The sequence below is a fragment of the Aquarana catesbeiana genome, linkage group LG09, assembly GCF_042186555.1.
Source record: "Aquarana catesbeiana isolate 2022-GZ linkage group LG09, ASM4218655v1, whole genome shotgun sequence".
NCBI lineage: Eukaryota > Metazoa > Chordata > Amphibia > Anura > Ranidae > Aquarana > Aquarana catesbeiana.
Window position 1 is genome coordinate 150,026,828 of NC_133332.1, and position 5,774 is coordinate 150,032,601.

A 5,774-nucleotide genomic window follows, 5' to 3' on the forward strand; every position below is an offset into this window, starting at 1 on the left:
TTAACTTTCTGAGAAATATCTTATCGTTTCATGTACCTGGGTGTAGGTTTGTGTGATGGCACCTTGTGTTCAGAAGGCAGTCAAAGATGAGCTCCAGCACAAGTTTTTTTGGGAGAATTTTTCAGATGACAGTTTGCCAGATCTGGGAGAAGTTTTGAAACACTGTGGTGGCACCAGGGATGTTGGGAGCCAAATTGGAGAAGAAACAGAATTTCAGATGGTTACTGTAGACACAAAAAAGGGTAAGATCCCGATTAGTGAACATGGTCAATTATTGTGGACATACTGACCAGGGCAAATGCGATCCCTACTCTAACTGGTTACCCAAGATAAAGCACCAGAGAATGAGTTCCAGGGACTGATTAGTCCTTTCAATGTGACCATTTGACTGGGGGTAATAGGCAGAGGAGAGAGATACAGAGATCCCTAGAAGTAAGCAGAAATCTTGCTTGGAAACAAAGGAATGTATAAACACAGTTGGGTGTCTTGCTTCCTGTATGAATAAATAAGGCTCTTTTTAGTGGGTGTTTTGGTACAGCTGACTTAGAAGAGATTATTTTTTTTTAAATCTTTCTGACACAAGCTAAAATAGATGAGAAGTAACCAAAGGGTTTCGTTTGTAACTTGTGTTTGTAAAAATGTATTTGGAGTAAAGGAAATTGCTTCTTCATCGGAAAAAGAGGAACCCTCCCATTTGGGTGTAAAGAGATTGCTACTCGCCCCAAGCTTTTGGAAATAGAACCAAGAAAAAATGCTCCCAAGGACTTTTAGGCAGCAGAAAATTTCAAACTAAATCATAACTGACTGACGGAGGTACTTCACATGGGTCCATCTGGCCGAAAACAGACGGACCCCCGTTCTCTGGAGGGTCTGCCGAAACAGACCCACCCAAGTACTAGGTGGGACTCCCCTGAAGGGAGACCCCATGAGAGAGGGCGAACCAAGCCAAAAGGCTTAGGTCCACCCCCTCCCAAGACTTTCAGAGTAGGCCCGAGGACCCACACCCTACTTATCACACTGTGACAAATGTGACAACGCCAAACAAAAAAAAACAAAAAAAATGACGCACACAGGGGTAAATAAAAAGAAAGTGGGGAGAAGGAAGATGGGAGAAGTGAAAGTGGCCATTGTGCAATACAATGGCCGGCCCTTCGGCCAGGAATAAAAATTTCCCCTGGTCCTAGCCAAAAGGCTCAGCCCTAGAGGCTGGTGCAAAAAACGTGTGTTGTGGTGAAGTGACCTTGGTGCCATAAATCAAGTGACTGAACACTGACTATACGGCACCCCTGAACTGCCACTTCAGGGGCACATTCACCACTGGCTTTTCATTCCAACCCTGACCCACAACCCAGACCAGTGCAGTCCCCACTCCACACAGGAAGGACTGAAGTTCTGGGAGCTCAGGGAGAGCCCTTTACCATCAGGCTCAACCCTCACTCCCATCCCCCCTCCTAATTATACTCAGGAGATACTAACCACCCCCCCGAAGGAGGAGCCGGTGTTCTCTCTCAAGAAACTGTACGGAGCTAGGACCACCCCAATCCAGGCCAGAAGGCCAGGGACCCGACCCTCTGGCTGGACCCAGTGGTTCTCCATCCCCATCAGAAGGCTTCCCTTTTGGCTCTTTTGGCTATCTCTAACCGCTCCAGGTCACCTTTACACCGCAGGTTTTGCAAAGCCACCGCCACCCCTGATACCACCTCGCCATAGATCAGGGATGGAAGCAAGCGCCACCTCCTGGCAACTGATAAGAACGGATACTACACTTGATCTTAGCCAAAAGGCCGAGAAGCTTACATGTTTTACCTTGATGACCATGCATACTTTATCAATTCATTTCAGATATTTATCTCCTGATGAAGCGGTAGAGTTCCACAAAACCATGTTGAGGAATACATACACTATACCTCGGTTCTCCCTAGTGGGGTACACCAAGTATTAGTGTTACATGTATAGTTTTCTGTATTTTAATAATGTATTGGTACAATCTTGTTGAATTTGTCATGGTGTATTGGGCTATCCTATGTTTATTCTGTTTTGTATAAATATTTTTTTTTTTTATAAACTTGTCTGTATATACTGTCTAAACTGGTAACGAGATTCCGAGAGTCCAGTGTAGGTGTCTCAATAGCCAAATATGTGGAGCTATTTACTTATCAGTTATCTAAAAAAAAGCCACCCCCATAAGTAAGTAGCAAATTTAAATGTAAAAAATACCTTAGGATTGATGGGGGGGGGGGGGGATTTTGTTACAAATGGAGATTATGGAAAATCCACTATACTCAAAGACGGGGTAGGCAGCCTTTAGAGAGATGGAGATCTACTTGAACAACAATGTTAAGGTCAAAAATCACCGGGCACAACCGTGTCCTTTTTGTTAGGGCCGGTTCACACCATAACGTGATGCCAGAAAGGCATGTTACATGTGTGTTTCCTGCACAGTGTTCAAGGGATCAGGAGTGCGTTCTACTCAAAATGCAGGGATCAGGGATCGGAAGTGCATTACACCCAAAATGCAGGTATCAGGAGTGCGTTACGCTCAAAATGCAGGGCTTAGGGATCAGGAGTGCGTTACGCTCAAAATGCAGCGATTAGGAATCAGAAGTGCATTATGCTCAGAATGCAGGGATCAGGAGTGTTATGCTCAAAATGCACGGATTAGGAATTAGGAGTGCATTATGCTCAGAATGCAGGGATCAGGAGTGCGTTACACTCAAAATGCAGGGATCAGGAGTGCATTACGCTCAAGATGCAGGGATCAGGAGTGTGTTATGCTCAAGATGGAGGGATCAGGAGTGTATTATGCTCAGAATGCAGGGATCAGGGATCAGGAGTGCCTTGCACTCAAGATGCAGGGATCAGGAGTGCATTATGCTCAGAATGCAGGGATCAGGAGTGCGTTACACTCAAAATGCAGGGATCAGGAGTGCGTTACGCTCAAGATGCAGGGATAAGAGGTGCGTTGTGCTCAAGATGCAGGGATCGGGAGTGCATAATGCTCAAAACGCAGGGATCAGGAGTCCGTTGTGCTCAAGATGCAGGGATCAGGAGTGCGTTATGCTGAGAATGCAGGGATCAGGAGTGTGTTGCGCTCAAAGTGAAGGGATTGGGGGGGGGGGATGTGAAGTATGGTAGAGGACACTGCTATAGGGGGTGGCCCTGCCCATAGCAGTGTCCAATGCCCCCTTCACATCTACCCCCCCCACACACACACACACACACACACACATGCTCGAAATGCAGGGATTAGGGATCGGGAGTGCATTATGCTCAGAATGCAGGGATTAGGAGTGCGTTATGCTCAAAATGTAGGGATCAGGAGTGCGTTACGCTCAAGACGCAGTGATCAGGAGTGCGTTACACTCAAGATGCAAGGATCAGGAGTGTGTTATGCTCAAGGTGCAGGGACCAGGGTTGCCTTATTCTCAGAATGCAGGGAACGGGGATCAGGAGTGCATTGCATTCAAGATGCAGGGATCAGGAGTGAGTTATGCTCAGAATGCAGGGATCAGGCGTGCGTTATGCTCAAGTTTCAGAAATCAGGAGTGCATTATGCTCAAGTTGCAGGGACTAGGAGTGCGTTATGCTCAGAATGCAGGGGTCAGGAGTGCGTTGCCCTCAAGATACAGGGTTTAGGAGTGCCTTATGCTCAGAATGCAGGGATCAGGAGTGCGTTATGCTCAGAATGCAGGGATCAGGAGTGCATTATGCTCAGAATGCAGGGATCAGGAGTGCGTTATGCTCAAAATGCAGGGATCAGGAGTGTGTTACGCTCAAGATACAGGGATCAGAAGTGCGTTATGCTCAAGATGCAGGGATCAGGAGTGCATTGTGCTCAGAATGCAGGGATCAGTGATCAGGAGTCCATTGCACTCAAGATGCAGGGATCAGGAGTGTGTTTTGCTCAGAATGCAGGAACCAGGAGTGTGTTGCACACAAAGTGCAGGAATTGGGGGGGGGGGGTGATGTGAAATGTGGTAGAGGACACTGCTATGGGGGTGGCCCTGCCCATACTAGTATGCACTGCCCCCTTCACATCACCCCCCCTACACACACAAACACACACACAAACACACACACACACCCCCCCCTTCTCTCCCATAGCATCCTACCTGTGCACACAGGAGACCGAGAAGCAGCACACTTCTGTACAGGCAGCGGGAGCAGGAGCTGGCAGAGTGACTTTTAATATTAACAAGCTGGTGATTGGTTGCTTAGGACCTAGCAACCAATAACCTGCAGGTTAACTTGAAAAGTATGTAATGTAAAGTTGAGTAAAGTAAAATGTAAAGTATAGTATAGTATAGTATATAAAGTTGGGTTTCAAAAAAAGTACTGCTGCAGGCATCAATGTCCTGTGACCAATTCCTGTCACATAAATATGTAAAGTGGCAGCATCAGACTGCTGGAGTATGCATTATAGTAGGTATATAAGTGCTGCTGATTGGATTCAAATTACAGACACATGTGTGTTCTAACCTAGACTCACCTCCAAGTGCCGTGATGCATAGCATCTGTTGCCTGGAGGTCCTGTGGCCTCCTCTGCATCCCGGGAGAGGTCATGTAGCCACCGACTCCATGGCAACCCGCCCGATGTCATTGGGACTGCACACATGCGCCCCTGCCATCACAACATCCCTTGTTTAATGCAAGGGGTAACATAATAATCTCTCATAGAGATGTAGCGGTACCCCCTTAAGGGTTGCTAATAGACTCTGTACCCCACTGATTACCTTGACTCTGCAAATCCTCACTTACCTCTGACACCCTGGATTCCATAATGTCACCAGTAGGGATGAGCCGAACACCCCCCGGTTCGGCTCGCACCAGAACCTGCGAACGGACCGAAAGTTCGCACGAACGTTAGAACCCCATTGACGTCTATGGGACTCGAACGTTCGAAATCAAAAGTGCTCATTTTAAAGGCTAATTTGCATGGTATTGTCCTAAAAAGGGTTTGGGGACCCGGGTCCTACCCCAGGGGACATGTATCAATGCAAAAAAAACTTTTAAAAACGGCCGTTTTTTCGGGAGCAGTGATTTTAATGATGCTTAAAGTAAAAAAAAAAAAGTGAAATATTCCTTTAAATATCGTACCTGAGGGGTGTCTATAGTATGCCTGTAAAGTGACGCGTGTTTCCCGTGTTTAGAACAGTCCCTGCACCAAATGTCATTTTTAAAGGAAAAAATCTCATTTAAAACTGCTTGCGGGTTTAATGTAATGTCGGGTCCTGGCAATATGGATGAAAATCAGTGAGACAAACGGCATGGGTACCCCCCAGTCCATTACCAGGCCCTTTGGGTCTTGTATGGATATTAAGGGGAACCCCGCACCCAAATTAAAATAAGGAAAGGTGTGGGGCCACCAGGCCCTATATACTCTGAACAGCAGTATACAGGCTGTAGGTTTGTTGTTAAGTAGAATCTCTTTGTAATTTTGAACGGGTACATTTTTAACGTGTTTAGCTCCAGCCAAAAAATCTTTTTTAAGCTTTTTGGAAAACATAGGGAAGGGTTATCACCCCTGTGACATTTGTTTTGCTGTCTTTCCTCCTCTTCAGAAGATTTCACCTCACTTTTTGTCCCAATGGATTGGAAAGCATCAGTGGAAAGGAGAAATGTTTTTCCCATATTAACTCTTACAGGAGAGAATTTCCCTTCCTAGGGGTAGATTTATTCTCACTTCCTGTTGTCTCCTTCCGTTTGCAAGTAGGAGTTGTTTGTAAGTTAGTTGTTTGAAAGTAGGGTCCTGCCCTATATACTCAGCAGAAATT

The 5,774-nt window shown here is 46.2% G+C and overlaps 1 pseudogene; it reads right to left on the minus strand.

The window, feature by feature from the left end:
• Positions 1–1,663: 1,663 nt before the first annotated feature.
• LOC141109086 (U2 spliceosomal RNA) lies at positions 1,664–1,796 on the minus strand (annotated as a pseudogene).
• Between the last annotated feature and the right edge of the window lie 3,978 nt (positions 1,797–5,774).